This window comes from Parasteatoda tepidariorum, chromosome 3 (assembly GCF_043381705.1).
Source record: "Parasteatoda tepidariorum isolate YZ-2023 chromosome 3, CAS_Ptep_4.0, whole genome shotgun sequence".
NCBI classification, from domain to species: Eukaryota; Metazoa; Arthropoda; class Arachnida; order Araneae; family Theridiidae; genus Parasteatoda; species Parasteatoda tepidariorum.
The window spans coordinates 579,702-603,855 of NC_092206.1; the positions used below are offsets into that span (position 1 = coordinate 579,702).

The 24,154-nt window shown below is 31.9% G+C and overlaps 1 long non-coding RNA gene across 2 annotated transcripts in view; it reads right to left on the reverse strand.

Annotated features, from left to right (window-relative positions):
* Positions 1–6,034: 6,034 nt before the first annotated feature.
* LOC139425102 (uncharacterized) overlaps positions 6,035–24,154 on the reverse strand; it is a 35,915-nt gene continuing 17,795 nt past the window's right edge. Inside the window, exons 2-3 of one of the 2 annotated variants that reach the window (XR_011636304.1) lie at positions 6,549–9,953; positions 6,035–6,464 (exon numbers count right to left, since the gene is read on the reverse strand). This is a non-coding gene — a long non-coding RNA (uncharacterized lncRNA). Of the gene's footprint in view, positions 6,465–6,548; positions 10,084–24,154 lie in introns of those variants that run through there. The other variant, XR_011636303.1, reaches the window with a different exon arrangement.

Below are 24,154 nucleotides of genomic sequence, written 5' to 3' on the forward strand. Positions count from 1 at the left end.
CACGGCAAAAATACTGAAATCAGAAAATAACATTCTGTAAATTCATTTCAGAATGAAAATATTTCAGCACTCACGAGGGATTCAGCATTTTTACACGGTAAAAGATCACCTCTATTACCCAAGGTGGAAATGTTCCAATTTATTATTTAAACACTGCACACGAAATAAGCTGTTTGGTATAAAAGTGCGAAACATAAACACAGTGCATAAAGTCGCAGAAACAAGTCCACAACTGAACCGAATTTTTCTTAATTCTGTAAACTCACTTGTTTTATTTATTCTAAGTTTTGTCTTTAAATCAGCGTTTCTCAATTCAAATTTTCTCACCTGGCGTTTAAGATGACTAAACTTCTAATAAACCTACTGATTTAAAACTTTAATGTAAAAATTACTTTTAATTTTTTAATTCATTTGAGCAAGTATCGTTATAAAAAGAGTATATTTGACTGCCTATTATAAGTAGTTTAAGTCATTTTTATGACTTTTTTATTGCGCGCAAGACAACATGGTATTTTGTTTTAAATTTTAGCCCTTATGGAGAGAGATATCACTTCACAAAAATGTTTGTTGTAAAATAATGTGTTATATTTTATCATAGAAATATAATAATAACACAATAAAATAACATAGAAAGTAAATGGTTATATTTCCTTTAGTATGGCCTTATACTTTGTGTCAAACTACTCAAAACAATACAAGTCGTAACATATTTTTTCTATAAATAAGTAAATTAAAAAAATAAGGAGATAAATAAATAAAAAGTTGTACAGTCAGTAAACAAAAAAATAAAGATAATAAAATTGGTGATCGAAATGGGCTACAGGTAGCATACAGCAGAATTCTCTACCCTATAGTTTTAAAAGAAAACTTTGTAGAAATTTTTAAAAAAATTTGACAGTTAAATACGAAAAATTATAAGAAAGTGGTAAATATCGAATAGTAGATTCCTATACAACTGAGAACAAGATGGCGTAAGATGGCGTAAACGAGCGTTGCGATCGCAGAATGGAAAAACCTTTTTTCTCCATCCATTTGAGTGTATTATGGCAATATCTTTAAAAAAATCTCTTAAATAATACATAACAGTTAACTGTCACCTTAGCGGTATAAACATTTTTTTGAAAAAACGCTCTTTTCCTGAAGAAACATGTCCATTTTTTTATTGCCCTCGATTTAGTGTGCAAAAAAAAAAANTTGCCCTCGATTTAGTGTGCAAAAAAACATTAAATGATGACATTTAAGCAAAGACAAACGAGTATTTGGCATTCATGATCGCAACGCTCGAATACGCTATCTGGTGAGGAGTCTTGACATTCCCCTATCCTCTTCTTTTGAGTTGTATGAGGAATGTACTATGATTGTTCTCCCTTTTCTTAATATTATTCATCAATAATATAACTATAAAAAAATATATTTTAAAATGTCTACGACGCTTTCAATTAGAATTATGTTCCATTTAGTTTTCAGTTCCATATAGTTTCCTAATTTAAAAGTGTTTAGTCTATTTGAAAAACAAGACGGAAATTAACTTACTTTCTTCTAAGACTCTCCTCATGCTGCTATTGCTGAAAGCACGTAAAGTGTCGAGAATTCTGCTCTTAGCCAATTGTAGCTTATTTCAATCTCCCGTCGATTTTGCGTAGATAGAGTGTTACCACAGTACATTTTCCACAAATATATTTCATCGAATTCTTATTATTTTTATAATTCTTATAATTTTTCTTATAATTATAAGATTATATATAAATTATAATTCTGATAATTAATATTATTTCTTCTAAGAACTTTTCCTGTCTTTATTGTTTCTACATTTTTCTGGGTAAAAACTGTTAGTTAGAAAAGTAAAGCTATCAACATAAAATATAAGCAGTTTTTGTCACTTTTTCTGACACAAAAATGCCAATCTAAAATATTAGATACTTTCTTGAAATTTGAATTCACAGTTATTTTGATTGAACTCACTACGCAACAGTCTTTGCAGAAATGTGCAACACTCATCGAATGCAATACGCTGAACACGCATGACATAGTCTTTTCTGATCCGATAACATTATAAAGTAATACATTGTTCCAACTGTCAAATGCCCGATTGTGGTAGAAATAGGTATACGACAAGTATTATTCAAAGCAAACAAAATTTAAAAAAATAGAATATGAACTGTTTATAATTGTTAGAAAAAGTCATGAAGTCACATGTGCGAAAACGATGAGATGGTAAGCGCGCATTTTCGATGACAAAGTTCTTAAACGATCATTTGACAGGGTTATGGTATGCTTAGTGTCAATTAAAGAAAACACGGCTTCAGATTCATTTCTTAGTTTTTCCATCCTCAAGAATTCAAGAGATTTATGACAAGAAAAAAAATCGGTCGCCTCTTTACATTTGAAGGCAAAGATTTTAAGCAAAATTGCGGAAGCAGTGCTTGTCAACAAAATACTCATTTTAATCAAATTTTCAGCCGAATCTTTTAACTCATCCGAAAATGCACTAGTTATTCAGAAATATGTCTAGTCACCTTTAATAGAATTTTAAGAGTTTACATTGAGAAATTTGATTACACGAAGCTCAAAAGCTGCAAACATGGACAAAACTTAGCCAAATATATTGAAAAGGTTAATTAGACCACCAGTTGCTTCAAGCAAGCATGGTTTTAAAAAGAACACATTTTATCTCACGTTTTTGAGTCCTTGACAGGATTTACAAATTTTATTATGCCTTTCAAAACGTCATAGTTTTCATCTAATTTCAGTTTCATAGAAAAATGAGTTATAAAAATTATTGATCAACAAAAGTATTTTAAATACAGGATCGCTTACGAAAAAAATGAATAATGAAAAATTTTTAAGTCTTCATCTTATTTACAGAACTGAATAGCTCATTAATCAAGAAATTTATCATTTCGGAGGGGATTTTGTCCCCAAAACTACGCCACTGGTCCTGATGCTTCCTCTGTGAAATCAAAATTATACCCCAGCAACACCGCGGGCGCACGTTCCAGAAATAAGTCACCATTAGGGGTGAACAAACTGCAGCCCATGGTAGCACCTAAACCTGAAAAAAAAATTCTATAATTTTTTTTATTGCGCACTTAATTGTTGGAGCTCACCAAATCTAAATGAACGAATTCTTTTGATCTCTTTTATTGGTGGTTATCACTAGGAATTTCCAAAAATTTAAAAATGCCAAAAATTTCGACAATCCAGAATGTCTTTTCATAGTGCTCTTAACACAATATTTTTGAAATTTGAGAAAAATCTGATGTAGGACGCATTCATAATTCTTGCAGAGGGAGGGTGGACATAAGTCTATATACGCCAATGTGCAACTGAAAGTCTAGACAATGGCGAATGCAACAAGTGATTAGGTAGTATACTTATTTAGCTGATGATAAATAGGAACTCCGAAATTTATTTGAAATAAATGCTTTGGGCACAAATGATGGGTATAAGTTGGAATCCTGCAAGTGTGATATTTTTGATATCAAAGCGTGGCTTAAAAAAGGAACTATAAAAACTACTTTACTTACCAGCAAATATCAACGAGAGTAAGTTTAAATTAGCAAAATCTAAATTAAGAAAGCAAATGCGCACTTTAATAACTTTAGAATAACATTTGGAAATTAACTAAAGCAAAAGTGCTATTAAACGTGGGTAATAAAACTAGGAGGGTAAAAATAACCATTTTTTTCAGCAGACATCGTGGCAATGGAAAATAATGCTTTTAATTTCGCTAAGTGCAAAAAAAGGTGTACGCAAAATAAAACCCCTTTTTCTAAAGATCAGAGTTTTACTAAAAAGTGTCGATCATAACGGTTTAAACGGACATACAAGAACTAAGGACAACTAACTATTCAGCAACAGAATCGGGCAAAAATTATTGTCAGCTGTGTTAGTCATTCTTTTGAACAATTAAGATTGGCTACAGTTTGTGAAAATTCGATATAGAACAAAAAGTTACTCAATTTGATATCGTTTATTTAGCGCACAGTACAGTATTGGAACATATATTGCAGAAATATACTTCTCGCAAATATGTACTTTTTTAATCTGAAAACAGTGTTAAGGGAACATAATTGAACTTTGATAAATTAATGGGAAATTTTATTATAAACTATAAACATCTCTAGGAAAAAGAAAGACAACCAAAAAATAATCAAAAACTAAATTGCAAGTTCAACACTTTTATTTGTAAATAAAATATTACAAGACAAAGTTGAAATGGAAATTTAATCTGTACATTATGTAAAAAGTTTAGCGCATATTACAAAATTGAACTTGAATAATTCAATAGCAAAAAATTTAACACCATATTTAATATACGATATCAAAATTATACAAAACCATATCAAAATGTGCTACCAATTTAAATTGGATAAATTTGTAGGGGCAAACTGACACATTTTAAATACAACTTTTCTACTTTTTCTCACAGCTATAACCCTTATGAACAATACAAATATATTGCGTAGAATAGATTACATGGAGCAGAAAATATTACATGGAATCGAAATATATTGCGGTAAATAAAATGCTAAGTTTGAAAAACTTTGCTGAAAGAACAAAGACAGGGACAATAAAAGCTTTGGTGACTGAGAGCAGTTAATCTGAAAGTTTGTTTTAAAATGATTCGATCTAACATAAAAATGTAATAAATATAATTTTCTTCAACCAGCAGTGTATACAAATAAAGTCTCAGAGTTACTTAATTTAAATTTTGGAATTTCATATTTTCTCAAATTCGAACAAACAGTTTAGTTTTGCTTAAATCTGTATTAAAATAAAAAGCTTTAAGAAATTAGTTTATTTTATTAATCCGAATGGAACTTTAAATTTTAACCTCAAAAAACAGATCCAGAAACATTTAAAATTAAGGAAAAAAAAATTCTACAATTAAACTAACTTCAACAATCTGAAATTACATTTCATAAATTTAAACCTACATATGAAAAAGTGAAACATGTTTATGAAACTGAAAATTTTCCTGTGAAATTTTAAATCTGCTTGTTAGCTTAAATAAAAGGGGATTTTGAACAAAGTTATGCCCAAAGAAAAAATTTAATCTGTTGCGCTTACATGGGCCCCTGATGGTAAGAGAACAAGAGGAAGACCCAGACTTACCTTCCAGCGCATGTTTTTGGGCGAATTAAAAGAATGTGGAATATCTGGCTGGGAGGAAGCAAGATTTATTGCTAAAGACAGGAGTCGTTGGAGGGATATGTTAGAGGCCTTAAGTGCCCAAGGCACATAGAGGATAAGTAAGTAAGTAAGTTGATCAAAGTTACTTTTCACATTTATAAAATTAAAAAAACGCATTTAAAAATGTTCCAGACAAACTTAAAAATTGAATTAAATCATTTTGAAAAGGGGTATTTCTCCAATGGATCCAAAGTGAAGATCACCCCTTCTCGAAATAACAAATTCAATTTAGAAATTTCCCTATAAAAAGCTTAATTTGTTTTTCAAGACTTTCAGGTATCTAAGAAATTTCTAACCAATATTAATAGAAAACTAATCACTGCTCGCATCAATTAGTCACGAATATGTTTACCCAACTAGTTTTCTATAACTAATTTTCTAGAAAAGGTCACATTTTATTTTTAAATTATTCCTAAATGCTATGCTAACACAACCGCCACGCTTTATATAACCACACTCTGCGATCGCTTGTCTGCTCTTAGCCACAAAAGCTTTCTAACAGTAAAAAACAGGTACTGAGAACACTTTCCATTTAAGTATGTAGGCTCTGAAAATGCATAAACTAGGTAATATTTAACACATTAAGTTTCTTTTTAAGCAAAAAATTTTTCTAACATAATCTTTCATTACACGTTCCTTCCACAACAAAAAATGAAAGTCAGTATAACAATTAAGAATACACTTAATACGACTGTAGATTTTAACATTTTATAAATAAATAAGCTACAAAAATTCTGCAAAGTCATTACAGGGTTTTGAACAAAAACCACATAAATTTATTCTCCAAAGAAAAACAGGTTTGTTTAGTGTACAAATTGTTAATTCTTTTATATTGAGCATTGAGGATTTGACGGCAGACCCCTCTCTGGGTTTACTACTAATACAGTTCATTTCCATAAGAATTAAAACCCAAGACATTTGAAACGAAACCAGAAGACAAGGGAACACCTGGATCAAACTAGCCTTCATGGAGGACTTTGTTGCAACTAACCCGCATTTGCGTTACATGGAGAGGAAAACCATGAAAGACCTCCCACGGTTAGCCCGACGGTATGGGTATTTCAACCCACTATCAGTCTACCACTAAGGACATTTTATGTCAGCACTGGACTGTGAGAGTAAAAACTATCTGTCGATAGCAGCAGATTCTGTGGATTCAAACTTGAGCCATCTTTGGGAGGGCAAAAACTAATCAGTTCTTTCCCCATTTGGAAAGGGCTGCAGAACTTCGAAAAGCTCTTTCATCTGGATATCACAAAGTCATGAATCTAGAAATTACCAATATTCAATTTGCGATAAGATTTTTTAGTTTAAATTTGGATAAGAGTGAAAAACAAAGGTTATTGTCTCACCTACTAGACCAGTAAGGAATAAAGTTTTTTTGCGGGAAGAAGTCATTCAGGTCTTAAGATATAGTGCAGCTTGTCCTAGATTCTTCATTCGAAGCCAATCATCCTGTGCAGTTTTAGCTCCTTAAAACGTGTCCCTCAGCAGCATACCAGGAAGACAGTCAATTCTGAAAAATACAAGACACACAAGCAGTATCTCTGCACACAAAAGGAGAAATTAAACAATCTAAACCAGTGAGGTAGAATAAAACAATATTTAAACCAGTTTCGAAAAAATACTCAATTAACTTTAAAGCTTAGAATTTTATACCAGATTTAAGTACTTTTTAATGTCATCATAATGCATGCATATTATTGTACAGTGAGAAAAAGCTATATTGGCGTTTTTATGTATTTTTATTTTGAGCTTTAATTTTCATTCAAATTTGAATGCTTTTGTCAATTACAGAAGATTTCTTAGAATTAATTTTAAGAAATGTCAAAAGAATGCAAACAAAAATAAAGAGCCCCAGTTGAGTTTTAATTTCGAAATGAAACGAACAGAAGAAACTAAATAAATATTTAAAAATAATCCTAAACAATTTGAATAATCTGCTAATTTGAAAGATATTGAGATAAAAATCTACTGAAAATAAAATTGATAAAAATCCATCAGAAATAGATTTAAAATAATGTTAAACAATTTAAATTACTTGGAATAATTTCGTTACAAGAATAATTTAATAATTTTAATTGAATAATTTACGATTTAATAATTTTAGTTTTCCAATATTATATTAGAAACCTAATGTAACTGCATAGTTTTAAATGTAACTACGTATTTTTACACAGAGTTTTCTTACCTTGACAATTAGTGTTTCCATACATTGCAAAATAATGAAAACTAGTTTATACCTGCTTCACTAAACATTATTTTTTTTCTCTCATGCAATCGAACTCTTACGACTTAAAATGGGTTAACACTAAAAAATTAAATTTCATAAAATTGACTTACTAACAAAAATTTGTTAATTAAAAATTAGCTTTCTTGAAAAACTCCAGACCAAGTAAAAATTCATCAGAACGAATAAGCGATAGACTCTACAGCCGTTTGTCGACCAAGGACTTTCGAGTCTTTTTAGATTAGACTCTTCCTCGCCAAGGTATTAGGATTCGTTAATTGCTTTGAAATCTTCATTAATGCAGTCTACACACCTTGTTCTCTGGACCTGGTTCTAGTTCGGGATCCTGTTTTGGGACATTAAGAAGGTCCATTCGGCAGATGTTCGATACATTTCACTGTGGTAATGCAGCTTGAAAAGCTCACTGTGCAAGTGCCTTGAAGTACAAGTGTATACATTGTTGCCAGAATCCACAAAACTATGCTTCAAAAGCTAAAATGTTTAAGACAAATTTGACATAGCTTAAGTTTTTGAACCGTATGTGAGCACAAGTTTGAAAATTAAGTGACTTTAATCGTAAATATAATAATCTAGATTTTCAAATTACTAATTTCGGTATCAAAAACTTTATCCCTAAGGATAGATTTCAAGGCTTTAGAATCAAATCTTAAGAGCCCGATTAAAGCTTAGTTCAAATTTGGAATAATGCAATAGTTAACACTTCCAAACTGAAACATTCTACCACTTAACTAGTTTCACCGAGGAGCAATGTTTCCCTTTTAACCGGAATATATTATAGACTTCAAATTTTCAAGGAGCTATAAACGTTCTTGTTCGAAGATTAAACGTTAGTAAAGTGCCGGGTGGTTTTTCAGGGCACGGATTGGCAACCTTTAGTTCCAATCCAGGACCTTACTCTATCCTACCTCAGCCCTTTAAATTTTAACTAGAGCGGGTAAAATAATTTAACAGTCAAATATATTTAGCTGTAAGAGCCAGAGTTCTTCAGTGACTTAGGGTCACGGACATGTGGGCTAGCATCACATGTCCAGGACCACCCAGTTCTTTTGACACCCTGGTTCTTACTGCACTGTAGTGGAGAGAGCGGAAAAGTTCCGGAACGGCTGAACAACTGTGAAGCTCGAAGGGGGAGCAGAACGGCCGTTTACCACTCCCAATTCGGATTTCACACTTGTTCAGTACACTCCGTTTAAATTTTCCGTTTCATAACACGTTGATCTGTGTTTAAAACGACATCGCCTTGTGTTTGCCAAAAGGGGGGAGTTTTTAGTAAATATCAGACAAAAACGTATGTCCAAAAAACTATTCCTTGTGAACGTTTATAGTGTTAACAATCCATGACGCTTAAAAAGTTTAACATGTGCATGGAGTCTTTAAAGATATTTACTATGTAATACACCGACACAAGAAGGCTCTTCGACTGCTATCAGCGTGACCTAAATACTGTGTTTGCGTAAAACATATTGAACTAAAATGACGCATTATTGTGACTAATTGTTCTCTTAATGGATTAAGAAATATTGTATTATCGAAACGAGTAAAAAAAAACAGAAATCTTGTTTTATAAACCCATTATTAGACCTATGCTTACATATTTCTCAGAAGCTTGGTCTAAATCAAAATCAAATTAAAATAGACTAACCATCTTCGAGAGAATAGTTGAGGATTCTGTGAACAGTGTATAACAGTCGTACATGAAGCCATGGATACCATCAGCTAGATAGAAATATCTATTAAAGGTAAACCGCAACTTTGCTGAACACATTTTGTTTTAAATTATTCCTAAATATGATATTACTGATTGCCACACTTGACAAAAATAACTCTGCAATGGCAGGTCTGCTCTTAGCTAACAGAGCTTTTAAATGTTCCAATTTTATGTCTGTCCTCACAGAAAAAAGCACTCAGCCGTCTGCCACTCAGGATATTTTATGTCAGCACCGAGATCGGTGCAAGCCGGATGCGGAATACGTATCGATTAGTCATCGCTGGAATTCGAACCCGGTTAACCTCATGAGGAGGTGAACGTTCTATCCCCTGAGCAAACAAGGCTCAGCATTAATTTTAAGTAAATTTAGGAGTTCTTTAGCTAGTGATAAATATATTACATAATCACTTATTAACACTTGAAGTTACCTCTTTCCCGCTCTCCCTCAATAACAATTGAAAATAAGTTATTTAACTAGTCTATAGCTAGTTCTAGTCGCTAGAGGAAGAAAAAAAATTGTGTTATTAAAATGTACAAAGTTAAACGAAAGAGGACTAACTGGAAGACATTTTTATTTATATCTGATATTAATATAGAAAAGAGAACACCTTTTTTAGCTCTTTCAATTCTTTAAGCTATTCTTGTGGGCAACCTCATTCGGAGCTTCGGCCAAACTTGAACCACCTCATTTGGAGAAAATTTCCTTATCCCTTAAGAAACCACGAATTCTTTCATTTAACGAAAAGTTCTCCCATTTGACGAAACTTCCTCAGCAGCGTATCAAATAGTAAGACAATTCTGAAAAATAAGAAACAAAAACAGTACCCAAGCACAAAACAGAAAGATAAATTTAACGCGATAATCTAATCCAATAACGCAGAATTTACAGATATTTGAAATCAATACTATTTGATAAAAAGTACACGATTTAAGTNGTAAGACAATTCTGAAAAATAAGAAACAAAAACAGTACCCAAGCACAAAACAGAAAGATAAATTTAACGCGATAATCTAATCCAATAATGCAGAATTTACAGATATTTAAAATCAATACTATTTGATAAAAAGTACACGATTTAAGTAAAGATGTGAGAATTTAACAAAACGAAAAACCCAAACAAATTTTAAAGATACAAATGTTAGCACAAACATTACTACATCAGAATGCTTAGGTTTTTCCGGAGTCAGGGGTTAAACGAAACCAAAAAGTAGGATGAAGTACCGTTTGTGCTACCATGCGTATCTTTAAAATTTGCTTTAGTTAATTTATCATATTTTTATTTAAATTAAGACAATTTTAGCTTTAGCTGCTTATATCACTTTTCCATTTTGACTTAAATTATGGTCACCATTTTTGTTTAACTCAACTTTCTTACTTATTAGATAGAAATAAAGTTATTCAATAAGTCAATATTAAAGGACACTTTCAGTAAGAACATTCAGCCAACAGCAGAATAGTACAATTTAAATTAAACCACTGATTTATTCGATCGTACAGTTCAAAAAATTCACATAAATCTTCAGACCAAAAGTTACAAATTTAAAATTTACGAAAAGTAAGAGGAAATTAACTTTTAAACGATACTCTAAGGTAAAACAGAAAGGAAATCTGGTTAACTTCAGCTATATGTAAACAAGTTTTGAAAATAAAATATTAAATTAGCTTTAAAAAGTGGAATTTTATACCAACTTCAAATGCTTTCCATGTTTACATTTTATCGTAAAGAAAGAAGTGGAGTTTTTAAATTATAAAGTTTTACTTTGATTTTCATCACCATTGTCTTGGTTACATACAGATGTCACAGTTTGTTGTAATAAATATCAAGAGAGTGTAAACAAAAATAAAGAATTCCAGTTAAATTTTAATCATTTACAAATGAAACAGAAATGTTTAGAGCTATTTTTAAATTTGATACACAATTTGAATAATCTGTTATTTTAAAACAGATGTTAAAGTACTACCGTAAAAAGCTCAAATTAAAGTTTATATAAAATCTATTAAGAAGTAGATTTAATTGAAATCTGGGAAATTTGAGCTACTTTAATTTCCTTAAAAAGAAATGTCTTCCAATATTATGTTAAAAATTTAAATCTAACATGCTTTAAATTAAACTAACGCATTTTTATACTGCATTTCCCACCTTCGCATGTTTTCATGCATTACGAAACAAAAATTAGGAAGTGTTTTACTGAACATAATTTTTTCCTAACAGAACCGAAACTTTTTGATGGCTTAAAATGGGTTAACATTAAAAAATTGACTTTTATTAATACGAGACATACTAATAAAAATCGCATGCACTCTTTTCATGTACTGAAAAGGAACTTTTTAAAGAACGTCACGTAGTATTGAGATAATGCAATTTATGATAATTCTTGGCAAATTAAAATGTCACTTAACAAATGAATAGTTGACTTCAGTAAAAATTAATAAAAGTTTTAGTTATATTTCAACGCGAGATGTTAGTCAATTCTTTGACTTAACTTTGACTTCCTTGTGGGTCAAGGACATACGAATATTTATTTAATTCGCCGAGGTATTTGATTCTTCTAAGTGCTTTGAAATCCTCCTAAATGTAGTCAACCCACCTTATTCTCTGGCCCTGCCTCTTGTTCGGGTTTCAATTTGTTAAAAAAGTTAGGTGCTTTACTTCGCACTACAGCTGCAGAATTGGCTATAAGTGGGAAACATCCCCGAGGATGATCCGAAAACATCCATCGCAATTTTGAAACTCTGCAGTGGGGATGGCTTACCTTCCTTAGTAGCCCGACGACCTGCATGCGATGTCGAGCACTTTACGGTAGAGAAGTTTAGCTAAGACTGATACCACGCACCCTCAGCCCCTAGGCAGGTTGATCAAGAGGGTCCTCTACCAGCAGCCTGTCATGATTGACTTCTGTGTTCTACTGGAAGCAGTGTCATCTACCATCGGTCCACTGAGAGACCCAATTTGTTTAAAGATTCCAAATGTTAAGAATTAGTCCATTTGTCAGATTCGTCCAGCAAGTCAGAGGCAATTTATTATGGTTGAGAATTGGCGAGTTGACAGACTATACAGCATGTGCAGCTCATTGTGATTTTATTTACGATCAATATATTGCACCCAGAATCCTCTCCACTAATTTTTTTTTTAAAATCTAGTATATTTTCAGACAATTTTGATTTAGCCCAGGATTTTGAACCCTATAATAAGCACTGATTAGAAAAGGTTTTGGCGATATTCATTTTCAATATTTATATTCTCTAATATTAAACTAAATATTCAAATTAATATATATCGGCATTAGAAAGTGTTGTCCGCACATAAATCCGAAGCCTTTAAAAGCTAATCTTAAGAGCCTGATTCAAGTTAAGATCAAAATTGGAATAATATAGTTAATATTTTCAAAACGTCATATCCTATCCCTTATCTAATCTCATCTAAGAATAATAAATATTCCTTTTGACCATATAAAATTGTGAACGTCGAAATTATTGAATTCCAAACACCTATAAACGTTCTTTTTCTAATAATAAACGTTAGTAAAGTGCCGGGTGGTTTTTCAGGGCACGGATTGGCAACCTTTAGTTCCAATCCAGGACCTTACTCTATCCTACCTCAGCCCTTTAAATTTTAACTAGAGAGGGAAAAATAATTTATCAGTCAAATATATTTAGCTGTAAGAGCCAGAGTTCTTCAGTGACTTAGGGTCACGGACATGTGGGCTAGCATCACATGTCCAGGACCACCCAGTTCTTTTGACACCCTGGTTCTTACTGCACTGTAGTGGAGAGAGCGGAAAAGTTCCGGAACGGCTGAACAACTGTGAAGCTCGAAAAGGGAGCAGAACGGCCGTGTACCACCCCCCGATTCGGATTTCACACTTGTTCAGTACACTCCGTTTAAATTTTCAGTTTCATAACATTCATCGTTTTACAACGACAAAAGTCAGGAATTTGTTTTTAGTAAATATCGGACAAAAACGTAAGACCTGAAAATTTTAATTGTGAACGTTTATAGTGTTAAAAATCCTTAATGCTTAAAAAATCACTTGAGCCCTTGCTGCTCAGATAGTTATTAATTATCCTGATTTAAGATACAGATTAAGATAAGTAGGGAAGCACTTATATATTATTTACTATTACTATTTACTGACGAATCAAAAATTGTTGAAGTTGCTAATCGTTCTCTAAATGGAATTTTTAACTTTTTACATCTTACAGACGTCGTTCAATAGTACATCTAATTTTGGGTTTGCACCAACTAATGTTCAACTTAGTAACCTTGTAATTTTGCACCCAATCCGAAAGACAAGGGAACTTCTGGATCAATCATTGGGTGAAATTTGCCTTCGTAGAGGACTTTTTTTTAACGGAACTAACCCGCATTTGCGTTAAGTCAAGAGGAAAACCACGAAAACCTATTACTAGCTTGACGACAAAGAGGCTCTAAACCACCATCCCTCTACCACTAAATATATTTAATGTCAGCACAGTGGTTGGTGCATGCCGGATACGAAATTCGTATTGACCTGCCATTGCCGAGATTCTAACCCTGATCTCCTCAATGGAAGACGAGCACCGCATCCCCTGAAGCACGGCTCTCTTAATGGATTAAGAACTTTTTTTTTACAATCAAATGACCGAAATCTTGTTTAGACCTATGCTCGCATGTGGCTGAAAAACCTTGGCTACGTGAAAAATCAAAATAAATCAGTCATATTCGAGAGATTCTGTGCACAGTTAGTAACAATCTGATTTATCTTCCATAACATTTAGAGCAGTAAACATTTTTTGGCCGCGGTACACTTTTAACTACTTCGAAATTTGACGGCTCACAGAGGAAAAAATATAAGTTTAAAATTTGCTTGCTTAAAAATCCTATAATACACTGTAAATTAGTTTATGATGATAATTTTGAATGTGAAAAGATGCACTACTAAAACAGTTAACTAATTACAAGTTAACTTATTTTATTATTGTTTTTGCTATTTTTTATTGTTTGCTTGCTTTTTAGAGTTATTGATTGTTAGTTTTTTTTTGTTACATTATTTTTTGTGATAACTTGTTTTTTTTTGCCAATTATTGATTGTTAGATTTTGTTATCTTATTCATAACTATTAATATATAGTTTATTTCAATAGTTAGCTTTTATTTCCTTTCGTAAATCAATATTTATCTTTCTTTTGTTAATTATTAATAATAGTCATTAAATTTCCAACTTTTTCACATTTTAAGATTAGCAGTGGCAGGACGATCGTAGTCGAAGATATTCACATAGTTAAAGCATGGAAAAAGTATATATACGTATACTTTAATTTAAACTTTACTCGTAATAAAAAAAGCATTATAAGTTTTGCTTTAACTTTTCTAAAATTTGGCGGCACACAAAAGTGTCGCGACAAAAAGAAAAAAAGAAAGGTAGAGAATTACTGATCCAGGAACCAGACTCTTGTGGGTTGACTGCATTATTGGAAATTTTAAAACACTAGATGTGGTGGACAGCATGTTGGAAAGGCTTGTCCTCAAAGGCTATAATTAAAATCTACCCCTCCAAGTTACCAAACTAGAGAATTAAGAACCCAACTACGCGCATAAATAGTGGTTATTTAAAAATTAGCCATTGAAATTAATAGAATCCCTTTTAAAGTATGCTGAAGTTTATGGAAAGAAAAATTAGACTACGCGAAGCTCAACAAAAACTGACAAAGCTTTGCAAAATATGTTAGAAACAATGTTAATTATAGTACTCTTCAGTACATGGAGAATATAAAATTACTAAATTTTCAAGTTTTCAGTTCTGTTCGGGAAATTTTTACTCATAGGGCGCCCTTTGTTTCCAAAGTCAAAAGGCTTAAAAGACAAGATCTAGACCAGTGGTTCCCAACCTTTTGTGGACCTTCGCCCCCCTCTTGGGGTTGGCTGACACATATCGCCCTTTTCTCTTTTTGCTCAAAAAAACCATTCATTTTTGATTGTGAGCAACCAAACACTGAAAATATGCTAAGTTATTTGATTTTAATTTAAATTGTAATGCAAATAAGGAGGCACATTTATCCTGTCATTTTTATTAACTTAAAAAAATGGTGCATCTTTTTTTTCAAAAAGAAATGATATTTAAAACGGAATAATCAAAACAAAAGTGCATTTTTTTAATTCATATTTTAATGTAATCAAGAAAAAGTTAGAACGTTAACAACTAAAATTTGAGAAAAAAAAATGAAGAGGGAGAAAGTACATTTTTACCACTTCAATGACTGCCCTGTGCTTGGTGTATTTCAAGTTAAAGCTTGAATGTCAGGTTTTATGCTCGTCAGATTTAAACGCGGGTCTCCTTTGAAGCAAATGTCCAACCTATCTCTTTGCTTTGTGAGCAGCTGGAAGACAGAACTAAATCTTCTCTCCACTAAATATGTTGACGGGAACGAGATGAGAAGTGGCTCAGTTTGTTTCCACAATTGTGGATAAGTGTCCATAAGCTTTACCCAAGCTAACTCGTAACCGTATTTTTTAAAGACGACTTTAGCCTCACAGTCATACTTCAAATCTAAAATCTCAGTCTACAAAGAGGAAGTGAGCTTATCCACAACTTCAAAAGAGAAAGGATCGAAAATCCAATCCGGAATTTCTAATTTCATCAAATCTTTAAATCTTGATTCCATAACTGATCAAGGTGATCAGTAAAAATTAAGATTTTATTTTCGAGAATCTCGATATCTGCCATTGAACACTTTTTAAGAGTTGGAAATTGCATTAGCTCTTTGCGACCAATGTTTGACTTGTAGATATCAAACTTGGCGATGAATGAAGATATGATTCCCTTAGCCTTGATAATGTTCATTTTATTTCCTTGAAGTTTTACGTTGATTTCCTTCATTTTTTCAAAACTATGAGTGAGGTACGCAGTTTCCAACTTGCGTTGCTTCAAACTCTCACTTAAAACAGGATCAGTGGTGTCGAGAAACTCAGTAACCGAATCCAGCAATTCGAAGAAACGGCTCAGTTTCCTTTTGAAAGCCATCTCACAGCTGTATGTAGGAGCAGGAATTCGAAATCTTCATCATTTTCATGGCAAAGTTCTCGGAACAAACGGTTATTAGGAGAATTAGCTTTTATTTTATTGATGCCAGAAATAACCAATTTTTCGCAGCCAAAAGTTGACGATGAATGACATAATGAATGGTGAGATAACTTCCGGTACTTCTTTTTTAAGGTGACCCAGAAACCCAGTATGACAACCAGACATGGTTGGAGCACCATCTGTTGCACAAGCACTTACATTTGTGAGGGGAATTTCTTTTACCTCAAAATAATCTTTGACCAATTTAAAAATCGACGATCCTTTTGTATCTGTGTTCAAAGTTCTTGTAAACAACATTTCCTCGTTAATCTCCTTACTCTCATTTATGAATCTCACGTAAGCTAAAACAGCTTTGTTATCTATCACAGTTGATTCATCAATCTGCAACGCAAATTTACCTTCTTTCAAAAATTTGATGAGTTTTGATTCAACGTCGGCGGCCATCTCGTCAATACGCCTGGAAACAGTATTATTGCTCAGAAAAACAGAGTGACTTATTAAATGTCCGCCTGCAATACCAAAACGTATGACGAAAACGATCCTGCACTTGAATTTTTTTTAAATTTTTAACTATCATAATTCTTTGTCTACGCCAGAACCATAAGTTTCATACATATTTTCAATTTCAATCTCAAATAGCTTTTGTTATTAATATTATTAGCAATTTTTATCTTTTGAATACTCGTCGCCCCCTGATCGCCCCCCTATGGATTATCGCTCTCTTGAGAAGCTCTATCGCCCCCAGGTTGGGAACCACTGATCTAGACAATCGATTGTTATGAATGAAAACTATGAATGAGAAATTCTAGACTTATTTTAATAGTCTAGTCTTTATAGGAATTTCAAAATAGTTGAGGCCGTTTTCGGCCATAAATGCGCGAACGCACCATTTGAATAATTATTTTTATTAACACTGCGAAGTATATTTTTCAATAATTTTATTTTTCAGCTTTGGTAAAGGATTCTTAAGACACCCAAAAATTAATAGTAATTGAACTATTAAAGTTTTTAACTTAATTGGCAAATAAAATTTTTTGACTATGTATCATTATTCCTTTTCAGATTTATCATTATGTTTCTATGATGGATTAAAATTGCAATTCAATAAATAAAAAAAAGAAAACAAATGTCACAAGAGAACAAGCATTCAACTAAGTTGTTCGTCGATTGAATGGTGCCTATATGCTCCATTCTATTTCTTAAAATAAAATATAATTTTTTATACCTGAAACTTCGTGTCTTCATGCAAGCATATTTCAAAGAAAATATCACATTTTATAAAATTTAAATACTTTGCCTAAAATGGGTTGAAGTAGGTAAGTCTAATTGTTATTGTTTACTTCAAAAATGCAAATTAGTTTAATTCTTAAATAGTGCGTTCTCAGAAAATAATTTGTCTTTTTACATTAAAAAAGTAAAAAATGTGTTTAATATTTCGTCTGATAAAAAATTTAATAGTAAACAAAAATTCTTTGAAAAATTTCAATCTCTAAAAATTGTAAAATTTTAATTGATTCCTATAAACAATAAACACCGTCATATTAAAACTGCAGTCATTTCATAATTCTTTTAAGTCACAGTTTCGTCACAAACACAGAAAACATATTTCCTTTTTCAACCACTTTCATTGTCAAGATGCTTTTGTCATTACTTATCACACACATGTCTACAAGCAATTGAATAAGACAATTAAACAAGTAATAATAAAAAAATCTTGAAGTCAATCACTAATTAGGACAACAGCAAAACATTTTAGTCACTTTATTAAATTATTAGTATTTTTTCTCGCATATAATCCTGAAATTAAAATTTAATGAATTAATTGATATTTGAAAAACTGTAGCAACAAAAAATTAATAATGGTTATTTAAAAAAAGACGTTAACTTAATCTCACTAGTGCGCTTGTGGAGAAAATACTCTAGTACAAAATTTATAAAAAGAAATTAAAGACTTCTATCTAGATCTGGAATTCTTAATGTGATGTCGCCCATGAGCCCTTCTCAACATTAGTTGCTCGAACATTTTAAAAAATATTTAGTCTAAGAGGAAAACGTTAATTTTTTATTTTTTACTTTTGTACGACGTTTGATTACGACCGAAGTGTTTGAAAATTCTGATTTGCCGATCCTTTAGATCAGAAGGAATTTTAATTTTTTTTTTAAACTAACCAGCGTCTTTTCTAAACTAAACTTTAAAAATAACTTTTAATTTAATAATGTGAGACTTCCTTGGCAGAAATTCAGATCTTTTTTAAATTGAGAGAGACACGTTGACTCAGGGGATAGAGCATTCGCTTACCAATGTGGCGAACCGGGTTCGAATCCCAGCAATGGCTGGTCGATATGAATTTCGAGTCCGGCTTGAACAATCGCAGTACTAACGTGAAATACCCTCAGTGGTTGACGGATCATGGGTCAGTGTCCCCGTCAGGCTAACAGTGTGAGGTTCTCTTGGTCTTCCTCTCCGTGCAACGCAAATGCGGGTTAGTTCCATCAGAAAGTTCTCAGAAATGGCAAATTTCTAACAATACCTGATCCAGGAGTTCCCTTGTCTTCTGGATTGGGTTCAAAATGACAAGGCTACGAAGTTGAACATGAGTAATCGCAAAATTGGATTAGCTGTTCAGCGACGGTTGAGAGAAATGAAATTTAAAAAATAGTGATTTATCGAATGTTTATTTAGAAATTTCTCTACCAGTTTAGGAAGGATGCTGGTCAATTTAATATAAGGCACATAGCCCCAATTGAAATTTGATCACTCTAGGCATTCGCAATTTGATCGAAATCTTGATGGACAATAATTCTAATTTGTTGGCGGAAAAAAATGGTGAAAATTTTGATTGTAGTCCGAAGTTTTAAAATTCTGTTTTATCAAACGCTCTGCTGAAGTTATTCCAAGCACTCTAGCTCATGTAGAAACTAAGTCCAATATAAATTAATTCTCTCGTGAATATAACAAAGTTTGTTATGGCAGTTTAAGTGAGACTGATGCCACGCACCCTCAGCCCAGGCAGGTTGATCAAGGTGGTCCCCTACCCACTTACTGACCGCAGCCAGGGATGATTGACTTCTGTATTCTACTNAGTGACCACACGTCCCGATTTTGGCGGGACAGTCCCGCTTTTTGGTGGACTGTCCCGCGTCCCGCCGATTTTTAAAAATGTCCCGCTTTTTAGAAAATATCTGCATTTCTTATTTTAAATGTACTGTAAAAATATATTCCTATTATTTATTAAGTATTATGGTGAATATAAAGAAATACATATAAAATGCGTGCAGAGTGAACTAAATTAGGCAATGTTAGATTTACTCGGTGGTGATTGTCTTTCGGCTTAATTCAGATAAGTGCCGCTAGACAGTGCGGTTTGTTGTTTTCAATTTGACGTTCGGTTTGACTCATTATTTGATTGACAAAGGTTGAGCAATAGTCGCCACAAAGTAGCGGTCAATAAGGTAAAATTTAATACTCTTTTTTAGCCTTTGTAATAATTTTATTTCTAGTATTTATCTACAAAATAAAAGATGAGTAAAAAAAAGAGGATGCAAATTTAATGAAGAGCTAAGCAGAGAATTTCCATTTATTGAAAGTACCAAAATAGACTATATATGGTACAGTGTGATAAACGCAATGCTGAATTTTCGGTCTCACATGGTGGAAAAAACGATATTACTCAACATCTAGCGACAAAGAGGCACAAAAGATTTAATAATGCCGCTTTCTCATCTAAAATGGAACAGTTTTTTCGCAGTGCTAGCTTTAGCAACACGGAAAAACAGCTAGCATTAGCGAAAGGGCTATTTGCTTCCCGCACTATAAACCACAATCAAAGTTTCGGATCAATGGATTGTACGTCGCAAGTGATCAAAACATTATACGACAAAAATATGCATGTGCAAGGACAAAAGCCGAAGCAATTATTTGTAATGTTTTCTCACCATATTCGTTTTCACAATTGCAGAAAGAATTTGAAAATCCATATCCATGTATTCTGATATCCATATATTCTGATGCTTCCAACCACAAAGATTTAAAATTATTTCCCACAGGTGTTAGATTTTTTGATCCAGAAACAGGAATTAAAATTTGAATATTAGATTTTGTTTCATTGCCTGATGAATCTTCAAATAATTTTTGATTTAATAAGTACTATTTTAAAAAAGAATAATTTAAGCAATAAAATTATTGCCCATTGTGCTGATAACACTAACGTAAATTTTGGTGGAAAAGCTCGAAGAGGCATCAATAACGTTTTTACGAAACTTAACGAACATTTGAAGCAAAAAAAAATATTGGAGTAGGTTGTGCAGCGCACTTTCTATACCTATACTATTCAAACAGCATCTGACTTACTTCCAGTTGATGTTGAAAATATTTTTGCAAACATTTATTCGTATTTTTATATATATATTGTGCGTGTTGAAAGGTTGACTAAATTATAATTCTCATTTCATCCCATTTGTCCCGCTTTGTCTCAATAAAAATGTGGTCACTTTATGTGAACATGAAATTTTAAAAGTATAGTAAACTGGTTTTGAGACTGGTTCATAATAATTTCTGCATATGCGTAGAAGTTTAAAGCGATGATAGTTTTAAAGCGATGTTTGCAAGTAAATTTATGTTTTATGTACGTCGAAAGCTGCACAATGAAATGATTTCATTTTGATTTCAGTCAGAATTTCTGGAGAGAGAAACAGCTTATTCTTAGTTACACGATACGGCTAAAATAAAAGGGACTTCTTCATGCCAGACTAATGTTTCGGGGGAGTTGATAATTAAGTTCGTGGTTTAAGAGAAAGGCAGTGGTGATATTTAAAAATAGGACGCATTTAAGATAGATACAAGTATGAAATATCTGTTTCAGTACCTCCATGGTATCTACTTAAAACCCTCCGTAATTTTTCAGTAAAATTGAAACTGAAAACTTTCCTGGTTTAACAGCTTAAAATAATTTACAACTTTTAGTAAAATTTACATTCAAAAATTTAGTTACAGGCAATTATATCATAAAGTTAGAAAATTTAATGTTTATTTAGTTACAAACTTTATATATTCATGTTCAAATGAATTTAAAATAAATACTCAAAATGTTTTTTCGAAGAATATTTTTCATTGCACGTTAAACTCTCAGTGTTAAAAAATGAAGTTAATTCGTTTTATTTAATTGCCTAACATAAAACAGAACCGAAAGATATATTTACAAAATTAAAGTTCCTATTTGATTGATATTACAAGTTTACTTGAATTTTTTAATGGGGGTAAAATTTATTAAACACTTTACGTAAATTTAAAATACACGCAATTTCGGGAACCCCAATCATTGTAACTCTGAAGATCCGTCTAGAGCAGTTATTCTAGATAAGCNTTATAATTCTCTTAAACATGTTACTGGTTAAAGGTACAATACAAAATAAAATTTCGCAATAGAAATCTGGCAATTGCTTATGATCTATTTCAACCGCTTTTAATTATGAATATTGCTACATAATGTTTGGCCATTTATTATTCAAATTTGCGGAATATATATTTTATTCAAAACGCAACTATTTTGAACTTTTAAAACGCAATCGTAAAGTCTCAAAATTTCAATTTAACACATGTTTAATTATCCTTTGAAACTTTTAAATTACAGCTCACTTTTCTAAACTTTATATTGATAAAAAATATTGTAGACATTCAAATTCATTGCGGCAAGCACTATGAACGTTCAAGTTGTACGAACATTTAAACAGCTAGAGGTTTTTCAGAGCACGCACTTTCCGACTTAATGTCGCAGGACAGGTCCTTATTCTAACACCCCAACCCTTTAAGATGTTTCATTAATGCAATTGTGCTTTTAACTATATAATCTAATCCAATAATGCGGAATTTATTTCAAATAATATTGGTTTTAAATATCTGTAAAGTACACAATTTAGGTAAAAATGTGAGAATTTAACAGAAAACCCAAACAAATTTTAAAGATACAAATGTTAGCACAAACATTACTACCTCGGGATGCCATGCTGGAGTTTTTTCGTAATCGGGGATTACACGAAACCAAAAAATAGGATGAAGTACCGCTTGTGCTTACATGCGTATCTTTAAAATTTATTTTGTTTATAGTTAATTTATCACATTTTTTTAATTAAGACTATTTCAGTTTTAGCTGCTTATATCAGCTTTCCATTTTGACTTAAATTATGGTCACCATTTGTTTAATTCAACTTTCTTACTTATATTAGATAAAAAAAATTATTGAATAAGTCAATATTAAGAGCGCACTTTCAGTAAGAACATTCAGCCAACAACAGATCAGTACAATTTAAATTAAACCACCGATTTATTCGATCGTACAGTGCAAAAGATTGACATATATCTTCAGACCAAAAGTTACAAATTTGAAATTTATGAAAAGGAAAAAGAAATTAACTTTTAAACGATATTCTAAGGTAATACTAAAACGAAATCTGGTTAACTTCAGCTATGTATAAACAAGTTTTGAAAGTAAAATATTAAATTAGCTTTAAAAAGTGGAATTTTATACCAACTTCAAATACTTTCTTTGTTTATATTTTATTGTAAAGCGAGAAAAAATGGAGTTTTTAAATAATGAATTTTTACTTTGATTTTCATCTACATTGTCTTGTTATATACAGATGTCACAGTTTGTTTTAACAAATATCAAAAAAGTGTAAACAAAAATAAAGAATTTCAGTTAAGTTTTAATCATTTAGAAATGAAACAGAAATATATATTAAAATTTAAAAATAGCTCTAAAAAATTTGAATAATCTGTTATTTTAAAACAGATATTAAAGNCTTACTCCATTAATTTTTATTTCGATTCAAAATGCATTTTATTGGGTTTATTAATTTTGCTTACATTGGGTTCATTGCAATTTTATAAAGTTTTGGCCGATGTCTTGCTGAAATTTTCCAATGTATTATTAAAATATCATTATGTTTTGGCAGCCATTCCTGTTACCGCGATGTTAAGCGCAAACAGGAATGGTAATAAACATAAGTTACCAATTTCGTCAAAGGGCACTCACAAGTATATTTTTACCAAAAATAGATTTTTGTTTTAAATTTTATCATTATTATATTTCTTATTTAATTTATTTCATTTTTATTGCTTTTTTATTATTTAAAATAAATACGTGAATTTTCGAATTAGCAAATTTGCGACCACTGTCAACTTCTACATTTCTTTTTGTTTGAAAGAGAATATTTGCAAAAATATGCCGCCTAAACAAATCGCTCTTAGTCGATCAACATCTCAAGCACTCAAGAAGAGAACTAACCGTGTTTCACAAAAATCGGAGCAACGGGAAGAAAGACTTGAAACTAATCGAGAACACAATGCTTTAGCCCGTTCCTTAGAAACGTCTGAGAAACAGGAAAGAAGACTGTTAACAAATCAATTACGCACTACTCAAGCCTATTCCTTGGAAACATCAGAGCAACGGGAAAGAAGACTGTTAACAAATCAACTACGCACTTATCAAGCCCGTTCGTCGGAAACATCAGAGCAACGGGATGCAAGAATAAAAATCAATCAAGAACACACTTCGCTATTCAGACGCTGCCAATACTCNTTAACAAATCAACTACGCACTTATCAAGCCCGTTCGTCGGAAACATCAGAGCAACGGGATGCAAGAATAAAAATCAAGAACACACTTCGCTATTCAGACGCTGCCAATACTCTGATTTGAATCTCAGTGCATTTCACTATGATCCGACAACCAACTATAGTCTTTCACCCAAGCGTCATCATCGGAAAAATGGATCAATTATGTATGTTTTATAGTGCTCTCAAGTTTAAGAATGAAACAGCTGGAATTTGCTGTTCTGGAGGCATAGTGTAACTACCAGATTTAACGTCGCCAGCCGAGCCATTATCAACGTTGTTATCGGGTCAAGCAAATCAATAGAAACTTTTCTTGGCGAATATAG